This window comes from Phoenix dactylifera, unplaced genomic scaffold (assembly GCF_009389715.1).
Source record: "Phoenix dactylifera cultivar Barhee BC4 unplaced genomic scaffold, palm_55x_up_171113_PBpolish2nd_filt_p 000051F, whole genome shotgun sequence".
In the NCBI taxonomy this organism is placed as follows: domain Eukaryota; kingdom Viridiplantae; phylum Streptophyta; class Magnoliopsida; order Arecales; family Arecaceae; genus Phoenix; species Phoenix dactylifera.
In genome coordinates this window covers 1,096,803-1,117,845 of record NW_024067670.1, presented here as the reverse complement: position 1 = coordinate 1,117,845, position 21,043 = coordinate 1,096,803, and the positions used below count along the sequence as shown (strand labels likewise).

General features: G+C 40.3%; 1 long non-coding RNA gene across 2 annotated transcripts; it reads left to right on the top strand.

Moving 5' to 3' along the window:
* Positions 1-253: 253 nt before the first annotated feature.
* Positions 254-19,838, top strand: LOC113461288. Of its 2 annotated transcripts, XR_005507007.1 has the most exons (3): positions 254-793; positions 876-955; positions 19,292-19,838. It is a non-coding gene; the product is annotated as an uncharacterized LOC113461288 (long non-coding RNA). The 2 variants fall into 2 exon arrangements; XR_003383463.2 differs by lacking the exon at positions 19,292-19,838 and having other exon boundaries at positions 256-793; positions 876-2,237.
* Positions 19,839-21,043: the final 1,205 nt, after the last annotated feature.

Sequence of the window (21,043 nt, the reverse complement as noted above, 5' to 3'; positions counted from 1 at the left end):
TTATTAGCCGACCTTAACCTGAATTTCAAGAGGAAGGACAGAAGAAAGGGACATCAGTTAAGAAAGACTTTTTCGACTAGAAAGGTCCAGTAACCACTCTGAGGGGGCGTAATCTGCTATGCCGAAACGGATTGATCCTTAATATAGTAACAGAGCAAGCACATCAGCACAAGACGGCGGACATCGGCCCTGCAACGAGCAAGCACCAACAAAGAATAGGTTGAATGAACCGGACACCGTACCTCACCCGAAATCCCGCTACAAAAAAAAAAGGAAAGCACCTGCACGTCTTGGGGCGCGCTAGCGCGCGTACTCTTCTTCTGCGAGACTCCATCCAAATCCGCCACTCACTAGTTGGTTGGTGTTCCATTCTGTTATGTTAGACTATGCCTTCTTCAATTCCATTCTTCTATGCTAATAAAGAACTCTGTTCCGTTAGCAGAGAGCGAAGTAAAATCGTCCTCCCCAGCCCTCTTCGACCACTCCCTTCTTCGAACCGAATCTCATCGACCATCGGAGCTAACTTCTCCTTCCTCTCCGTCCCCAGTTTACCTTGGTTATCGACATCCTTCTCTGCATCCCTTCGCCTTCGCGCCCTTTAGCAAGTCCTAAGACATTATTCTCCCAGCAAAAAAACACCTAACCAGCCATCAGGAAACCCTAGAAGTCCTAAAAACCCTTTCTCCTCTCCATTCCCGTCGCCTGCTTTCCCCTCACCCAAAAACCCAATTTTGAAGATCGGTTGGAGATTATCGCCCAAAAACCCTACTCTCGTTTGCCTTCCGATTCGCTGGTATGTTTCTTTTTCTTCTTCTTCTTCTTCTTATTTTATTTATTATTTATTGTTTTTTTAACTATCTGTTCGTGGGCTTCAGAGCTCGTGCTCTTCTCTTAATTTTTGAAGCATGGTTGGATCAACCATTTCTGTTGAACGGGTCAAATGCAACCTCTTCTGGTGATCTAATAGACTCTCCCTTTTTCAGAATTAAACATTAGAGTTCAATTCTCAGCACCGTCTATTAGAATTTTGTCTGGGGTGCTACATCTTGTCATGTTGATTCGCCATCTTAGTCTCTGTCTCAAGTATCTCTACTAGGGACTATTTTGCATTCGTTTCTGAATTCTGCTTAGCTTATTTTAGTTCTTGTTCAACAGCTCATTTATTTCATTTCTTAATTTTTTTAATCTTGGATCTGATGTTGTTCTGCATTTGAATCATCATGCCTCTTTGATTTTCTTTTTGTTATATTTTTATTGTTTGGAGGATTCAATTGAAGGGAAAGTGTGAGGTTGGTACTTGTTCTTAAGTCAGCGTTGATTTCTTTGGAGATGGAGTGGGAAGTGGGAACTGTGCTGTTGATGGAGCCGCTGTTTATTATTTTTAGATTTCCTTTTTTTGCAGTGACTAAGGTATGCCTATGCAATGATTTCTTTCTTTTGCATCTCTTATGTGGTTACAACTACTGAAATTGGTTTCTTGAGTTTTCACTCCTTTTTTTATCCATGCATTTGTAACAGAGCTGCGAGTGTAGTTCTTTCTTTAATTTCTTATTTCTTTGATCCTTTCTTCTTTGGGTTTCTTGATGGTTGCTTAAATCTCTCTCTCCCTCAATGTTCTTATTTTCCTTTCTACTTGTGCTCTCTCAATGTTCTTATTTTCCTTCCCTACTTGTGTGTTTTTAGACACCTTTCATGGTTCTGTTTTATTTTATTTTATTTTTTATTTTAATAACTTCATTTCAGTAAAGATTTCTTCGAAGATAAACTTATAATGTAAAACTTTTTGCATCTGAACGGACATTCACCTTTTCTTTTTATTGGATGAAAGGGGATTCAGTTTTCTATACATCTATTCTGAGAAAACCCTTTTGCTATATGACTCTTTTTTGATAAGCATTAAAATTTAATATACCTAGTTATCCCATTACTGCTGGAATCAACCATATTCTTTATATATATATATAAATCTTTTTCAAGCAGTGATTAATGAGTTTCTTTCCAGCTTAGATGACTGCTCTATTAAAGAGGATGCTCTTTTCTTTTTCCTTGTTCTTTTTGATGCTTTCTCTTCTAGTAGTCTTGTAAAATTATAAAAAGCAGTCCTGTTCATATCAAAAAGTTTGTAGCTTGTTGATCAAACCTGTAACTGTTCGGATGGAAATGCAATCGGATAATTGTATTCCGTACCATCTCCCAGCAATTGTTTGAGAAATTGATTTAGATTTCTTATTCTCGGAGTTGTCTAACTTCGTGAGTTCACATTGCATTGTTCAAGGTGTTTTGTTGTCCGTTTGAGATTGATTGCATAGGCCATTGCTGAAACGTCAAATCAAATTTCAGTTTGAAGGCTAGCAGGTGTTCTTGCTTTGAAGTTCATGTTTGGTATATTTCGGTGCAGTTTATTTCTTCTACTGGTTTAGAGCTATGAATCTTGTTCTTCACAACTAGGAACAATTTTTTGCTGGCTGTGAGTCAAGGCTTTATAGCTAAATCTATCACGCCCCCGACCCAAGATTACGAGTCAGAGGTTGCGGCAACTGCCGCATACTCATAGAAAATTCTCCTCACGAGCATGCAAGGCATCTTATAATGATATCATAATTAGGCAGCAGAAATAATTTGAATAATAACGTTCAAATTCTAATTAAATAATAGAATTAAAAGTTTTATGATGCAGCGCACATGAGCCTAAGCATGGGGCATGCGTGGAGTTTAAGTCCTTTCTTCCCAATTTACATTGAGTCCTTGGGTTCAAACGCCAAGAAACATTAAGTCCATAAGTCCAAACGTCAAGCTATATTGAGTCCATGAGTGCAAACGTCAAGCTACATTAAGTCCATGAGTCCAATTGTCAAGATACATTGAGTCCATGAGTCCCACCATCAAGTACATTGAGTCCATGAGTCTTTTGAAGAGTCCTAGTTGGTTTGGAGCCTTAGTCCATGTGTCATTTGAAGAGTCTAGTTGTGGAGTGATTGATTATACTCCTATTTGATTTTGATGAGCTCAAAGCATTTGATTATATTTTAAGTTGTACTAATGAATTCAATCTAGTATTTCAGGCAAATATATGTGAATTTCTGTTTAAGTACCTCGAGCCTTGGTTCAAAGTAATTCGGCTAAGTGTTGAACTCAATTTGAACCAAAATCTGAAGCTCGAGTCGACTCCGAAAGATTACGAGTCGACTCCATGTGTTTCAAAGGTTCTGGCACAAGCTCGAGTCGACTCCGGTACACTACGAGTCGACTCCAACTAAGAACAGACAGAAAGAAGAATTTCAGACCCTGTCACCGAGTCGACTCCAATAGGTTTCGAGTCGACTCCGATGCTTGCTGAGTCGACTTCCGACGGTTCCGAGTCGACTCCAAAGGACAACAGACAGAAAGACAGAACGTTGGATCTTAGACCCTGTTACCGAGTTGACTCCAGAAGGTTACGAGTTGACTCTGAAGTTTGGCGAGTCGACTCCTAGTTATGTCCGAGTCGACTCCTAGAGGAAAGCAGTCTGAAAGGCAGAGAACCAATCTGAGAGACCCTGTGAACGAGTCGACTCCAAGAGTTCCAGAGTCGACCCCCAAGTCAGCCGAGTCGACTACAACAAGGCGCGAGTCGACTCCGAGGCAGTTCAGTTCAAAAGACAGAGAATCAGTTTTTCGGCCTCTGAGAATGAGACGTCTCCAGAAGATCTCGAGTCGCCTCTCAAGACAGTCGAGTCGACTCCAAGAAAATCCGAGTCGACTCGAGGATGAAAAACAGAAAGATGGGTTTCTGGAACCCTGAGAACGAGCCGACTTTTAAGTACCCAAGTCATCTCCAGAAGTTGGCGAGTCGACTCCAGTTTGGTCCGAGTCAACTCCAGGACGGGACAAGCACTTTAATTCAAATCCTGAACAGTGGGCGAGTCGTCTTTTGTAAAGAGCAAGTCGACTCCAGTAACAGCCGAGTCGACTCCAGATGGCACGAGTCGACTCCGATCCCAACGGATACATTATCAGGATGTGCAGACGGAACAGAACGGCTCCAAATATGTTTCTAACGGCTAGCTTTCGAAAGGAACCTCTTAAATAGCCAGAGTGAACAGTAGTAGATATCAAGAGAGCTATTCCATTCAAACAAAAAGGCATTTCCACCTACCAAGAGCTTCTTAAGAGTAAATACAAGAAAAAGAAGAAAGAGGTGCATTCAACTCAATCTGAGAAGTACTTCCTTCGCATTCACGGCTCTACTACTGTCCTCCAATCTTCAGTCCTTTCAAAAGGAGACTCAGAAATCGAGAAGTCCCTACTTCTCCATCTAAAATCTGTTTGAGGGCTTCTAACTTTACTTTGCTGATATTGTTCTCGCACTTATTTTTTTTAGAAGCTTTCTTTGTGAACTCCCAAACTTTGTTTGTCTTACTTGATTCAATCAGGGGATTGAATTAAGGGTTGTAAGGTTTGTTGGTGAGCCAAAGATAAAACCAATGGTGTAAGGTTGTGGTTGGTGAACCAGGAAAAACCAACTGGGTTTGATTGTGAATTCGGAAAAACAATCGGATGGTTCTAGTCGGTGAACCTGTGAAAACCGATCGAGTTCGTTGTGATCTCGTGAAAACAACAAGTTGGGTTATGAGCTTGTAAAACAACCGGTTGCAATCCTAAGAATTATAGTGAACACTCAAGTGCGGCTTGGGAAGTGGACGTAGGAACAAGAGTTGGCTCTGAACCACTATAAACTTTTCTGTGTTTGTATTGATTGTTGTCTCTTTCTCTCTCTCCACTCACTGCATCTAGTAAACTAACTAATTTGCTTCCAATAGATTTATTTAATTACTCATTATACTTTAAATTGGTCATAATTAATTAAAACCCAATTCACCCCCCTCTTGGGTTGTCTCCTTGGGCAACAAGTAATATCAGAGCAGGTGCTCTTATATCGATTGGTGTTCCAATCCCTAAAAGAGTAAAAGATTAAAATGACAACCTCTTTTGGATCTTCCCTTAGTGAGGGGCAATCCACCAATAGGCCTCCATTGTTCAATGGAACTAACTACACCTATTGGAAGGCTAGAATGAGGATATTTATCCAAGCCCAAGACTATGATGTTTGGAGCATCATAGTAAATGGACCATATACTCCTTCTATCTATATAGATAACATTGCCATACCCAAGCTTGAAAAAGATTGGGATGATAACGATAGAAGGAAGGTACAACTAAATGCCAAAGCAATGAATGTTCTTTATTGTGCCTTGGATCCTAATGAATTCAATAGAATCTCTACTTGCAATTCTGCAAAAGAGATATAGGATAGACTTGAAGTGACCCACGAGGGCACAAATCAAGTCAAGGAATCTAAAATAAACATGCTAGTTCATAAATATGAACTATTTAAAATGGAATCTAATGAAACCATCTCTTGCATGTTCACTAGATTTACTGATATTGTCAATGGCTTAAAAAGCCTTGGCAAAAGTTATACTAACAGTGACCTTGTTAGGAAAATTCTTCGCTCTTTACCAAGGTCATGGGAAGCCAAGGTCACGACAATCCAAGAAGCAAAAGATTTAAATAAGTTGCCACTCGAGGAGCTTCTTGGATCTCTAATGGTGCATGAGCTTACAATGAAACAACACAGTGAAGAAGAATCCTCCCATAAGAAAAAGGTAATTGCTCTCAAGTCTACTTCTTCTAACAAGGATCTTTCTTGCAGTAGCAGCACTGAAGAAGAAGACAATGAGGAAGATGAAGAAGAGGCTCTCCTTGTGTGAAAATTCAGAAGATTTATCAATTGGAAGAAGCCCTTCCATAAGAAGAGAGTTCCCTCGAGTTCCTTCAACAAGGATAAAGGTAAGGAAAGGGAAAGTGAGGGAATCGGATGTTATGAATGCAAGAAGCCGGATCATTTCAGAGCCGACTGTCCCTTGCTAAAGAAGAGCAACAAGTACAAAAAGAAGAAAGTTCTTATCACCACCTGAACTGACTCCGATAAATCATCATCATCATCGGAGGAGGAACAAGAGGAAAAGGCCAATTTCTGCCTTATAGCAAACGAAAATAAGGTAATATCTAAAACATATTTAGATTTGACATTTGAAGAATTGTATGATGCCTTTAATGAACTAATGGATGAATATAAGTCAATAAACCTTAAAAATAAAGAATTGAAGCTAACTAATCAATCCTACATTCATAAAAATGATAAATTGATTAAGGATAAGGACTCCATCGTCAAAGAAAACTTAAAACTTAAAACAAGTAACCAATTGTTAACTCAAAAAACTGGTACCTTAATTAAAGATAAAGAAAGACTAACTAAGAAAATTTCAGAACTTAAAAACAGTAATCAAACTCTAAAAGATAACCTTACAAAAGATTTAAACTTACTAAAAACAGAAAAACTAAACTTAACAAAAGAACTTGAAAAATATAAACCTATAGTTCAGAAGTTTACCTATAGTTCTGAAAAACTAGAAATGATTCTTAATAGTCAAAGAGCTGTATTTAATAGAGTTGGTTTAGGGTATAAGCCTAAGAACAAGCAAAAATTTCTTAAAAACTTCTTTGTAAAAGCCGGTGAAAGTAAAACTAAAAATGTAACATGTTTTTGTTGTGGTGGAGTAGGACATAAAGCTAATGTATGTAACCATAGAAAAACTGAAGCTAAAAGAAAGATTAAAAAGATTTGGGTTCCAAAAGGAACCAATATAACTAACCTTGAAGGACCCAAGAAAACTTGGGTACCTAAAATTGTATGATTTTTTTTGTGTAGGAGTGTCTTGCAGCCAAGCTCAATAAAAATTGTTGGTAGTTGGATAGTGGCTGCTCAAGACACATGATGGGTGACAAGGAGCAATTCTTCACCCTAGAGTCTAAAAAAGAAGGTGCGGTGACTTTTGGAAGCAATAATCAAGGTCACATCATTGGTATCGGTAAAATACAAATCACCCCTTTAACCTTTGTTGATAATGTTCGGTTTGTAGATGGTCTTAAGCATAACTTACTTAGCGTTAGTCAATTATGTGATAGAGGTTTTGATGTTCTATTTAAGCCATCTTTATGCATCATAACCAACTCAATTGACAATAGCTTAGTGTTCAAAGGACTAAGATGCGGCAATGTTTATGTAGTAGATCTTGAAGATCTTGCCAAAAATAGCCGCTGCTTAGTAGCTAGTGATACTAAGGTCAATGATGCAAGTTGGTTACGACACCGTAAATTAGGTCATGCAAGTATGGATACTATATCTAAATTAGTTAAAAGAGATTTTGTGATTGGTTTGCCAAAGCTAAAATTTGAGAAAAATAAAATTTGTAAAGCGTGTCAATTTGGCAAACAATCTATAAGTTCTTTTAAATCTATAAATTTTGTCTCTACTACTAGACCCCTTGAGCTACTTCACATGGATCTTTTTGGACCAACTAGGACCACAAGCCTTGGTGGAAACAAGTATGGTCTTGTCATTGTAGATGATTTCTCTAGATACACATGGGTCATGTTTTTAGCTCATAAAGATGAAGCATTTTCAGTATTTAAAAAATTTTATAAGGAAGTGACTAACGCAATAAATGCTTCAGTTATAGCTATTATGAGTGATCATGGAACGGAATTTGAAAATCATCTATTTGAAAAATTCTGTAGTAAAAAGGGGATAACTCATAATTTTTCTGCACCTAGGACCATGCTATGTGAAAGTGAGCTCTCAAAGTATTTTTGGGGTGAAGCTATTAACACATCATGTTATATATTAAATAGAGTTTTATTGAGACCAATTATTAAGAAAACACCTTATGAACTTTGCAGAGATAGAAAGCCCAAAGTAAACTATTTTCATGTTTTTGGTTGTAGATGTTTTGTTCATAATAATGGCAAAGATAACTTAGGAAAATTTGATTCAAAATCTGATGAGGGTATCTTTTTGGGATACTCTACATCAAGTAGGGCATATAGAGTCTTCAACAAAAGAACTCTTGTTATTGAAGAATTTATTCATGTTGTTTTTGATGAGACTAATGATGCTTCTTCTAGCAAGAGAGTAGCTTTTGATGATGAAACATGGATACTTGAGGAAAAGATGGATGACATGACCTTACAAGAGGATGAACCGAAGCAAATTAAAGAGACTTCAACAAGCCAAGAGGTAATTGCTGAATATGGGCTTACAAAGGCTTGGAGGTATGCTCACGGTCACCCTAAAGAGTTAATCTTAGATGATCCATCTCAACCTATTAGAACTAGAGCCTCTCTTAGAAATTTAAATAATCATCTAGCATTTGTTTCACATTTAGAACCTAAAAACATTGAAGAAGCTGAAAATGATGTAAATTGGATTAATGCTATGCAAGAGGAACTAAACCAATTTACAAGAAACAAAGTATGGAACTTAGTAGAAAGACCCACTAAATATTCAATAATTGGAACTAAATGGATATACAAAAATAAACTTGATGAAAATGGAGTTGTGGTTAGGAACAAGGCTAAACTAGTAGCAAAGAGTTATAATCAAGCAGAAGGTATAGATTTTGATGAGATCTTTGCTCCTGTGGCTAGACTTGAAGCAATTAGACTGTTACTAGCATTTGCATGTTTTAAAGATTTCAAATTATTTCAAATGGATGTAAAAAGTGCCTTCTTGAATGGATATATTAATGAGAAGGTTTATGTAGAACAACCTCCTGGTTTTGAAAATCATCAATACCCCAATTATGTTTATAAACTAAATAAAGCACTTTATGGTCTAAAACAAGCCCCTAGAGCATGGTATGAAAGACTTAGCAAATTTCTATTAGACCATGAATTTTCTAGAGGAAATATTGATACAACCCTATTTTTGAAAAAGAAAAACAAAGATATGTTAGTAGTGCAGATTTATGTAGATGATATTATTTTCAGTGCTACTAACAATCGTCTTTGCGAAGAGTTTGCTGAATTAATGCAGAGTGAATTTGAGATGAGCATGATGGGAGAATTGAACTACTTCCTCGGACTTCAAATCAAACAATATAAGGAAGGAATTTTCATCAATCAAGCTAAATACATCAAGGAAATGCTAAAGAAGTTTGATATGGATGGAAACAAGTCAATTGACACTCCCATGAGCTCATCATGCAAACTAGACAAAGATGAATCAGATAAATCAGTAGATCAAAAGTTGTATAGAGGTATGATAGGATCATTATTATATCTTACAACAAGTAGACCTGATATCATGTTTAGTGTATGCATGTGTGCTAGATATCAATCTAATCCTAAGGAATCACACCTAATTGCAGTTAAGAGAATTTTTAAATATCTAATAGGAACAAAAAACATAGGTCTATGGTACTCTAAAGAATCAAGCATAAACTTAATAGGGTACACTGATTCCGACTTCGCTGGTTGTAAACTTGATTAAAAAAGCACCAGCGAGTAATGTCAATTTTTAGGAGAGAACTTAATTTCATGGTTTAGCAAAAAATAAAACTCGGTTGCACTATCTACGGTGGAAGCCGAATATATTGCTGCCGGAAGTTGTTGTGCTCAAATTTTGTGGATCAAGCAACAACTTGAAGATTATGGCATTAAACAAGATAAGATTTCCATAAATTGTGATAATACAAGTGCCATAAATCTAACTAAAAATCCAATTCAGCACTCAAGAACTAAACATATTGAGATAAGACATCACTTCATAAGAGATCATGTGTTAAATGGTGATGTGATGCTTGAATTTGTTTGTATTGATGATCAACTTGCTGATATCTTCACAAAATCCTTGAGTGAAGATCGATTTTGTATTCTTAGAAGAGGGTTAGGAGTGATTGATCCATTCTTGTGAGACTCTCCTCTAATTCATTGATTTTGATGATTAGCTTATGTTGGATATAGGATTTCTCGTCTATGGTCATCAAATCATTCCTTAAGTTCTAAAGATTTCCATATCTCTCTCCTTTGGCACGGAATTAACTGAGTTTTTGGTTATGTACCAGAGTTCGAGTCGACTCGAATGAATCTAAGAGTCGACTCGTGGGCGAGTCGACTCGCACTTTTTTCAGGAGTCGACTCGAGGTCGAGTCGACTCGCGCTTTACTGGAGTCGACTCGAGGTCGGAAATCCGTTTTTTAACCCTAATCGAAACGTGTTAGGTCGAAAATGCCTAGAAAAGCTGTCCTTTCTCGCGGGAAGAGACCCCTTGCAGCGAGCGGCGCCGAGAGAAGGTCCAAGGCGCGGAATGAACCTGTGAGGCCACCACCTCCGGTTCCCTCTCCGCCTAGTTCGACTCCCTCGCGTTTGTGCGCCGGGAGGGTTGTCTCCACCGGAAGGAAGGTCAACTTTGACTTCCTCTTCCGGGAAGGGTTTACCTTAGGGCATTGCTAAGTACTAAATAATGCATAAATTAATATCTTATTCATAGCACTTATCATTATTTTAATTCACATAGTTTGTAAATTTAACTAAAAAATGTGTTACCTTCACCATTGCATTTTTATAAATTATCAAAGGTAATTCAAGTTTGATTTGATTATTTATTGATTGAGCTTTATATATGCAGGTCAAGTCAAATCCAATTGAGTGATGCCTAAACCCACACTGCACTTCATCAAATTCTTTTCACGTTCACCCATCAAGTTTTTTTTTCTCAGCATACGGCCTTCCCATGTCCACGTCATCTTGCTCGTGTGCACCGAGCTTTCCAACTTAGCAAAATAAAGGCCTTTCCCATTTTCTCCCCGTGTCCAAGTCTAAACCCCTCTTAATCCCAGCCTACCCATGGATGAGGTCACACATCACCGAATCCAAATTTTTCCTAACATTTCTTACCTTCCGCGATGCACCTCACGCGTTCTTCATCAACATCCAAACTCCTCCACGACCTTCCCAGTTGACAAATCTCACAAACCGAATCCAAGAACAAAGCTCCCCTTCTTACACAGAATCTTCCAACGTTCACGCTGCTTCCCTGCTTCAAGATCAATTCAAATCCTCCCCATTCTTAGCGATTTATCCTCATCTTTTCTCTCAATCGTGTTCGTCTTCCCATCGACCTACGCTCCCACGTCATCCGTATCATCCCAGATTTCATCCAAGAGCCATTCAAGCCTTCTCCGCATCATTCCAATATCCCAACATACCTCCCCCGTTCCGCGTCCAAGCCAATCAACAACCCAATCCCATGCTCTCCGCGTTCCTTCCAACGTCTTCCCATCCAGCTCTCATATTGATCCCATGGAGTCATCCTCATCCCGTGAACAGATCAGCTCCATCCTTGCTATCTCCACGGAATCCAGCCATCACGATGCATCATCCTCCCCTGTTTCGAAATAGCAACAATAGCAAGATCTCCTCCCAACCGAATCCATTCCTTCCCCGTGTCCACCGTCTCAGGCCAATCCTCATACGATTCATCATTCACCCCATGTCAAAGATCCTTCCACGTTATTCTCCCAAACAGAGCCGAGACCCATTCCATTATCCTCCGGATTCTCCCCAGCAGAACAAGAGATCATCCACGGATCATCACCTTCTTCTTGTTCTGGACTCTTTCCATTCACAAATAAAATCCCAAAATCCCCTGTTCCGCATGAGAACCAGCAACCACCCTCTTCTTTCGAACTCCCAGCTTCTCCCGTGATGGATTCTCCCCTATTTCAGAACAAATCCCAGCTGAATCCAAACCCCTCCCGTGATTCAACCCAGCAACAGCATTCAACCATCTCCGCGATCCCATCATCCCTTCATCTCGGGTCAAGCCAACAAATGCATCCTTATCCCATGGCCAGCCGTTCCCAAGCTTCCAAGCAAGCTTCATCTAAACTGCCAGCCGAATCCAAGCTTATCCCCTGTTTCCAGTGTTCATTCCCAACCAAGCCCAAAGCATCCGCGGATCAGCAGCAACGGCTCATCTCATTTCTTCTCAGCCTTCATCCCGTTAGTAATCGTCCTTATCCCATTCCCAGCCACGTGCGGATTAGACCCATGCATTGATCTAGCTTCCCAGCCTCAAAACAGAGCAACCCATCTTCCCTACAAACTAGAATCTGTCCGCGATTCAAGGCCCTTCCGGATCAGCTCCCAGCCGTCCCAGATCCCGTTCAGAATCCAAACTCCCACGTCTCCATATTCATCCTCATCCTCCCGAATCATTTGATCGAGCTTCATCTCCCAGCTCAGCCTCTTCCAAACGCCCGGATTAGCTCATGCCTTATCCACCCATTCGGAACAGCTACAAGCAAGAGAGAGAGAGAGATGGGCTGCCTATATAAGGGAGGACTTCTGATCAGAGTGGGCATTCCTCCTTCCCCACCGGGGGCCATTCAGCGGCGGCTCAATACATTCTGGGGCCTAAGGCGAATCTAATGAACGAGGCCTTTTTTTTTAATAATAATTTTTTTTAATAAATATAAAATATTTAAAAAAATATATGAAAATAGATAGCTATCAAGTACACTATTTCAATAAAGATACATGAATCTAACAAAGATAGACAAGAAGCCTTTTCAATTTAATATAATTCTTGAATGGAAGCATATAAAAATAATTACCCTAAATGAAGGGCCATGAAACTGATTAAATAGCCAAGATAATGCTTGGCAATACAGTTTACCATGTCAAGCAAGAGCTGAATAGGAAAAAGTCATCCCATGGCACTTCATGGTCAAGGTAAAGAAAAAAATTTGTCCATAAAGGAACATTTCTATAAGAGAAAGTAGGGTTATTATGGGAAATTCACTTCATCTAATTAATAAAAGTCCCATCCCACCATCTTCCCCTCAAGTGAGTACCCAAGCGGCAACTGCAACATCCCAACACAGCACCCATTCGACCCCCTCCCTCCTTTTCTCTCTCTACCACCCAAGAGGGGAGAAGAAACCGAGAGAAGAAAACTAAAAGAATCTCCACCCTCCAAGAAATCCATCTCCAATCCCCCTATCTTTCTTCCGGATGGCCCAGCTGGATCAGGAGTAATGTGAGGGAAGGAAAACCAAGACCAAAACCAAAAAAGAGAAGGGATGAAAGATAAGAGTGGCTTCAGGCGTCTATCAAGCCAACCAAATCCCTCCTCTCTCTCTCTCTCTCTCTCTCTCTCTCTCTCCCCACCCAAAACAAAACTACTGTCCCCAACTTCACAAATTGCCCCTCTGCAGGCCAGGAAACTCTCCACCTCCCTTCCATCAAGGGAGAAGACTCATAGCCGGCTCCTGATCCCGTTTTATATGGGGCCTTTGCTTCCTTTATTTTTTTTTTTTTTAAATTTTTGCTTCCTTTTGGTCAGCCTCCCGGGGCCTTCCATTGGCCCGGGGCCCTAGGCGACCGCCTCAGTCGCCTAGGACTCGGGCCGGCCCTGGGGCCATTCCCTCTTCCCCCACCGGGGGCTGCTTCCAACTTCTCTTCGGCAAGCTTTTCTCAGGAGAAATCCCACAGAAATAAGAGGAGGGAGAGACGTTTGGGTATTATGGGAAGACTTCCCACGGAAAGAAAAGAATGAAATGGGAGAATGAGGGGAGGGGGAAACAGAGCTTTTTCTACCATCGCATCATCACGCTTCCTTCTTCGACTGAGGACACCAGCCATGCTGTCTTCATCCTTCTCCACTGTCTACCACTGCATGGAAGCCTGAGCTCTTCTCCAGGGCTGGATGCAGCCCTAACAAAGGGACACGGGTTTTATATTTTATTTTATATTCTTGGGGTTGTATGAACTTATTATTTTTAATGGATATCTTCTTTTGAATCATATTTAATTTCTGTGATTTTAAGTATGATGTTCGTACAACTGTTCTTCATAATTACTAGGTAAATATAAGATAGTCCATATTTAAGGAAGATGTGGTGTGCTATCGCATTAGTTTAGGGTAGACATTGCATGCCAACTGAAGATAGATTATGCCTAAATTACTTTTGTGAAATTTTATTCGAATGCTTTTTAGGCTTGTAGCCAATTTGCATGTTAATCCAAGAATAAATTAAAATAAAAATAACCCTTGTTCCGATGTTAGTGGTGAATTCCTTGCCCTAGGTTTTCTCAACTGATATCCTTTTAATTGCAATTTTTTATTAAATTTCTTAGTTTAATTTTCTTCACAAACTTTTTCTTTTAAATATTTTTTTAAGAAAACAACTGTACCCCAATCCCTGTGGATCGATACCCGTAATCACTATTCTACCAGATACGTGCTATTGCGTGGTCTTTAAAATTGACTATCAGGCATCGTCTTAGGACCCAGGGCTTAGAGTATTTTTGTTCACTTGACCTCCCTACATACCCAGGGTTAGTTAGGGAATTTTATGGGACCGTCACACGGGGTGGCGGTGGTATCCAAGGGACTGTAGCAAATGTCCCTATTTCCATTTCGGAGGATTTCATTGCTCGAGTCCTCCATCTCTCTCGAGAGGGGATTGCTCCCACACATCCCACTGATAGGACTGAGGCCCTTACGGCCATCTTAGGGAGCCCACCTCAATCCTCCATAGAGGAGGTGTTTGCAAATCAGCTTTCAGCTGAAATGCGACTCCTCCTAAGTATCATTTCTAGGACTCTCTTTCCTAAGACCGGTAGGTTTGACTTCATTTCTGAGAGAGACTTAGGCTTGATGTTCCACATTCTACATGACACTCCCATCAACTTCTTCAAACTTATCTATAGCTATATCTGTGAATCCCTAGACAAACATAGGTTGAGTCTCCCCTATGGTATGCTTTTCACACTCATTTTTAGGGAGTTAGAAGTTCCTATCCCTGAGGGAGAACCCTCTCGCTTCCTCAGACACACAGACCACATGGGTGAGGAGACTCTCCACCAAATGGGTTTCCACAAGATGGAGGGTGTTTGGGTTAGGAGAACATCCACATCTACGCCATCTGACCCCACTACTCATCACTCACCTATCTCTAACCATGACCAGGACCACTCCACAGATCCTCCACCTTCCCATCCACATCTGGTCCTTCATTCCCTGCTGAGCCATCTACTTCAGCTGGACCCTCTACAGTACCACCACCTCAGCAGCCCCTAGAGACCAGGATTAGCCCTGAGCAGCTCCGGGAGTTGAGAGATGTATAGTGAGGGAGCTGAGAGGTACATCCAGTGCACCCTCCACTGACCTCACTCCCTCCACAGTAGCAGTTTCCATGATGGTAGCTGAAGTAAAGGAGGAGCTGTCAAGTCTGAGAAGTCTAGTTCAGGATCAGTACTTGAGCCTCACAGCTATTAAGGAAGACACGAGGGAAATGTGCGACTCTATTAGAGTTGAGCTGCTAACGCAAAGTCAAGGTGCAGAAAGGCTTGCAAATGTATTGATAGACAAGCTTGACACAATCAATGAAAGTGTGACCCAACTGACCCAGACACATGCTACGGTGACCTCAGAGATTATTGCACAACTAGAAAATGTGTCTGAAGGAATAAGCTTGGTTATGCAGGCTCATCGGCGGAGTATGGGCACATCATCTTCTTCTACTAGACGCCCTTAGATTTATGTTTTTATGTTATTATGTAAAGTCCTTTTGGACTCTCAATCAATGTACTCAAATTTTGTAATCAATGAACTGAAGTCATTTTCTGAAAAATTGAGCATTATGCCTTTTGTGTTATGACTTTGTGTGCCTCTACATTGATTCTTTGCTACTTCACCTTTTTGCTATGATGACAAAAAGGGGGAGAAAATATGATACATTGAATGTAAAGGAAATCGCTAAACAAGAATATTCTTAAGCAAAAAGAAAACTAAATGTGATTTGTTCTTAGTGGATTCGATACCTCGAGGCTCATTATCTCTCTGTTGGGGCTCCTCAAGGAGTAATCTCCAGAATCTATTCAAAGGATATTCGGAGATTAGTTGAATCATATTTAAGAATAAATTGTCAGATTTTTCCTTCTATAATTAAGAACTTAAGCGCAAGTTTAAAATATTAAAAGAAAATTCAGAAAACTTGAACAAAGTTCAAACAAAATTGAATGCACATGTTGAGGGGGAGAATCTGAAATTTTAAGAAAGCAAATTCTTAAATCTGTTTGAGGGCTTCTAACTTTACTTTGCATTTATTGTTTTCACATCTGCTTTTTTAGAAGCTTTCTTTGTGAAATCCCAAACCTTGTTTTTCTTACTTGATTCAATCAGGGGATTGAATCAAGGGTTGTAAGGTTTGTGGGTGAGCCAAAGGAAAAACCAACGGTGTAAGGTTGTGGTTGGTGAACCGGGGAAAACCAACTGGGTTTGATTGTGAACCCGGAAAAACAATCGGGTGGTTCTAGTCGGTAAGCCTGTGAAAACCGACCGAGTTCGTTGTAATCTCATGAAAACAACAAGTTGGGTTGTGAGCTTGTAAAACAACCGGCTGTAATCCTAGGGATTATAGTGAACACCCAAGTGCAGCTTGGGGAGTGGACGTAGGAGTAAGAGTTGGCTCCGAACTACTATAAACTTGTTTGTGTTTGTATTGGCTGCTGTCTCTTTCTCTCTCTTCACTCACTGCATCTAGTAAACTAACTAATTTGCTTTCAATAGATTTAGTTAATTACTCATTACACTTTAAATTGGTCATAATTAATTAAAACCCTATTCACCCCCTCCTCTTGGGTTGTCTCCTTGGGCAACACTAGTCGATTGGGAGTCTTAGTAATTTGTTAATTGATTTCATCAAATTAATGAGTTTAGCAAAAAATTTGGGAGTTTTCTCTTCTTGAAGCGAGACGTTTCTCCTTCTTGGTGCGACGCCAAGTCTCTTTGGAGAAAGTTGAGTGGAGGTGGGACTCCTCCACCCTCTTCACGCCAAGCCCTTGGAAGTTGTGTGAAAATGTGGCTCTTTCACCCAATCTGCTAGTTATCCTTTCCTTCCCCACGCCCCATCCTAGCCAATTCATCACGCCACAAGTTCAATTCCGAATTGAGTCCAACCTAATCCCACCATGTCCTCAATCTCCTCAAGCATGACTCACACCCAATTGAGCTGTTTCCATGTCCAATTGACCATCTTCCCTTATTCCTAACCTAGCCATCCGCCAAGGAAGAAATCCTAGCCTAGCTAGCTGCCAAAGAAGGAAAAAAAGGAGCCGCAATCTTCCCCAAGTCCGGCTTTCTTCCCATACGCCACTGCGTCATGTGGTATCGGAGCAAATTTTCTGCATTAACTTATGTACTCTACCATCATGAGTCCGAGAAGCGGCCCCTATAATTCCAAGCGACAATGAGATAAGATGATGGCTGAAATTGCCAACCAAGTTGCTGTTTTGGCACAAAAGATGGAGGCCATTTGTTAGCAAGTTTTTTCTAGAGCCGAGAAACTATGAAGATGATCATGGCATCCACTGCAACCTAGAAAATTCAGAAGTACCAGAGGGAGATGACCCTGAAGCCGAGATTCGTCCGCCTAGGGGTCCTCCACTCCAGCGTCCGCCAAGGGGTCCCTGTGCACGACCTCCAATTAATCCTTGCATGGGGGTTAACTTTGGGAACCCTTATTGGCAGCAACAACAGTGGGATCATGATGACTTTGATGACGCATTGAAGTGGGTTCGTGTTGATGTTGCTGACTATAGCGGGAGCCTAGATCTAAGTAGTTATTAGGACTGGATGATGTCGCTCGAAGATTACTTCACTGGTATAATATGACCAGCAAGAGGAAGGTTCGGTTCATGAAGATGAAGTTGAAGGGCCAAGTGCGAGTTTGGTGGCATAGCATGGAGAAGAAGCTTCATCGTCTTCGTCAGCCTCCGATAACCGATTGAGAAGAGATGAAGCTTTGGCTGAAAGAGAAGCTCCTACCCTTGGATTATGAAGAAACCCTCTTTGAAGATTTGCCGAAGCATCGCCAAGGGAGTTCATCCGTGAAGGACTACATTGCCTGATTCCACGAACTATCTATTCGCAGCCAAGTTACGGAGATGGAGAGGCAAACCTCGGTACTGATCCGGGCTACAGGAGGACATCCTAAGAGAGTTGGTAACATCTCGGTTATTCAGTTTGGAGGAGACGTATCAACTTCTCTTCATGTGAAGGCACAACTACGACAACGTTGCCCTGTCAATGCACAAGTTGGGCGACGCTCTCCAAAACGCAGCAACAAGGGCGTTCCTTTTCCTCGAGGTCTTTCTCCTTTCACGAGGCCTAAAGTTTCTGCGAATCGGAGTATATATTCGGAGCAAGGAGCAGCATGGTCCAGCGAGAAAGAAAAATGTCTCATGCTGCAAAGAAAAAGCCAATCTGAGTGCTACAAGTGCGGTGACAGAGGGCACTTTGCTGTTGTTTGCCCCACCAAAGACAGTGCTTTGCACTGTTTTGTGAAGAAGATGAGATAGTGGAAGCATTTGAAGTTCAACCTAAAGCCACTGAGATCAAAGAAAAGGAGAAAGGCAACGAGGAAGAAGCCGACATGGTGGAGCTAGAAGGATTAGATTTACTAGTCTGTGTTGTTCACAGGGTCCTTTTAGGTCACAAGCAAGGCGAGGACTTGGAGGAGAACTGGCTGCGCACTAATATCTTTCACACCCATGTCGAACACAAAAACAAAGCAATGAACCTCATTGTCGACAACGGGAGTGGGATGAATATCATCTCTGATGAGTTGCTGAACAAAATGAAGCTGAAATTGGAACAAGATGAAGCATCACTCTTTTCCACCAAAAATCTGGCAAGCTCCGACCGGAATTGGGCTTCCAAGGGTCATTGAAGAGGGAGAAGAAGGTAGATCTACTGATTAGATCTACTGATTTCGAGTCCTTTCCTGGTTTTTGAGGATGATTTATATATTGCAGTCATGGTGCTAGTAGCGGTCAACGATTGGGGAAGAAAAACAAAGAAATTCAGCAACAACTTTGATAAGGGGTTGGGGTTCTCTGGTGAAATCAAAGAGGAGGTCAGAGGGGCTCTAAATAGGGCCAAAGAAGGCTTCCAGTGAGGTCGATCAGAAGAAGACTCCCTCTCCCCACGTTCCACGTGCGAGTTTTTTTCTCTTTCGGTCCAAATCTTTCTCAACTAGGCTGGTCAAATGGGCCAGGCCCAATTCACAAAAAGGGCCGGGTATTACAAAATCTACCTCTGCTAGATGGTTGGGGTCTTCTGCATTAATGTGCTTTTTAGATGCTGTGTCTTTTAAATGTTAACTTACTGACAAGAGGAAATAGATACGATTGGGTCATTCAGAAGGACATATCCTATTTAGGAACCATCCGTTATGTAATGCGAGTGCAAGGAAATACCATGTCTGTAAACCTTGTACCCGAGCATGTATATCGGTACCTCTTTATCTATAGTTTAGACGGACATATTTAATATTTGCTGATATTAGTGCATCACCATCACTTTCACTAATTTGTCCACTTCCTTTGCATTTGATAGCTCCTCAAATCCACAACAAAACTTTAGCTGCTACTTCAACTGACCAGTTCCAGCTCAATGCAGACCCCAGGACATGCTAGCACTCTGAGCTGATGGTGACGGGCTAATGGCACTTTCCTCGAAGCTGCTCTGAAAGCAAGATAAAGTCTGAAACGGAGGTAAAATGGTGGAGTTAGTTTCCATTGGCTGATCCCTATCTATATCACTTTCTCCAGCTAAGCTCCAAGTTGGTCTATTGAGTTGGCATAGTTACTTTTTTCCAGGATGAAGCCTCTCTATTGGTTGAGATACTTTGTTTTCATTAATAAACTTTAATTAGTTCTTTAATTTGTTGACATCGATTAATTAAAGCTTAAAGATCCATCTGTTGCACATGAAAAGATCCGGTTTGCGTTGTAGAAAAAGGCTGACATTGTGATCTTTCACTGTCAGGAGTAAATATATGTAGTGAACCTTGAGTGGTTAGACGGGAAGTGTTTAAATTTGTAGTGAAAGGATAGGTTCTATTGATTGAGGGCTTATAATGCAAACCACCCTAGGGTTCCGTCCAGCTACATTGCTCTAAACATGATGGAAGTTTGATTAGACTTCTAACTCTTTTGAACCATTCTGACCTTATGTCACAACTGAAAAAAAAAAAAGAAAAAAGAAAAAGAGAGAATGACAAAAAGGTCACAACATTGATGGTAATAGGTAGAAACAGCTTGATGGTTTGAGCTCGACAAGTTGGCGTTTTGTTACATTATTGGTTTTAGATGTTAATTGTACTACAATTTTGTGACTCTCAATTATTTTGTAGTTTTCTTAAAGCTGGGTCCATGGTCGCATTTCTTCGTGCTTACTGTATAACCTACTATAATGATTCGATCAAGGAGAAGAAAAAATATACTCAATCTACTCAACTTGGATCTCTCAATAGAAATTTAAAAGAGGTGGAAAAATTGGTGAAAGCAGGGTTTAGGTCCCTGTTTCTTTCATTGATGATCCTAAGAACTAAAGTAAATAGCTTTTATTTATAATAATGAGGTCCATTCTTTTATAATTCAAGTCAGATTTCTTTTCTAGTTTGAATAAGACTAACCTTCCAAAAGTAAACATCACTAGTAGAAATAAATATAAAAAAATTAAAATTTTACGAAAGATAGATCTCAACTCCTATATCAACTGTATCTTATGTCGCTCTGCATAATTCTTCTAGGATTAAAAGACACCTAATCAAACTATTTGGTGAAAAGGAAACTTTTGGTTTGACCAGCTTGTTTTGGGGCTCAAACAATAAAATTTTAACCTATTTTAAACTCCTGTTGACCCAAGGGATTGATTTTAATGATTATAAAATAATTAAGTAAGTTACTAATACTTGTATGTTTTCGAGCAGTTTAAGTTGTCTTTCAAGGAAGCTTTAGAAGGTCGAACATTTAAAAAAGTATGAAGAAGTTCAAAAGGTCAAATTTCAAAGTTGGAGACAATCTCAAAGGTGTTCGGAGATTTTTGAAGCATTGGGAGCTTACCCCAGTTAGCTAGGAGTCGACCTGTGAATTTCTACTAATCAAAACGATAAAAGCTCAACATTGTAGGCATCAAAAGTCGACCACAGGGGCCTAGGGGTCGACCTTCAAGTCGACTCCAACACTTAGGAGCCGTTTGGGATGCTTGGAATAGACCAGGAGGAAACCTAGGGTTCGACCCTTGATATGCCACAAGCAATAAAAAGAGAGGTTGTTTTTCTGGTCACTCCAGGAGTCAACCTCT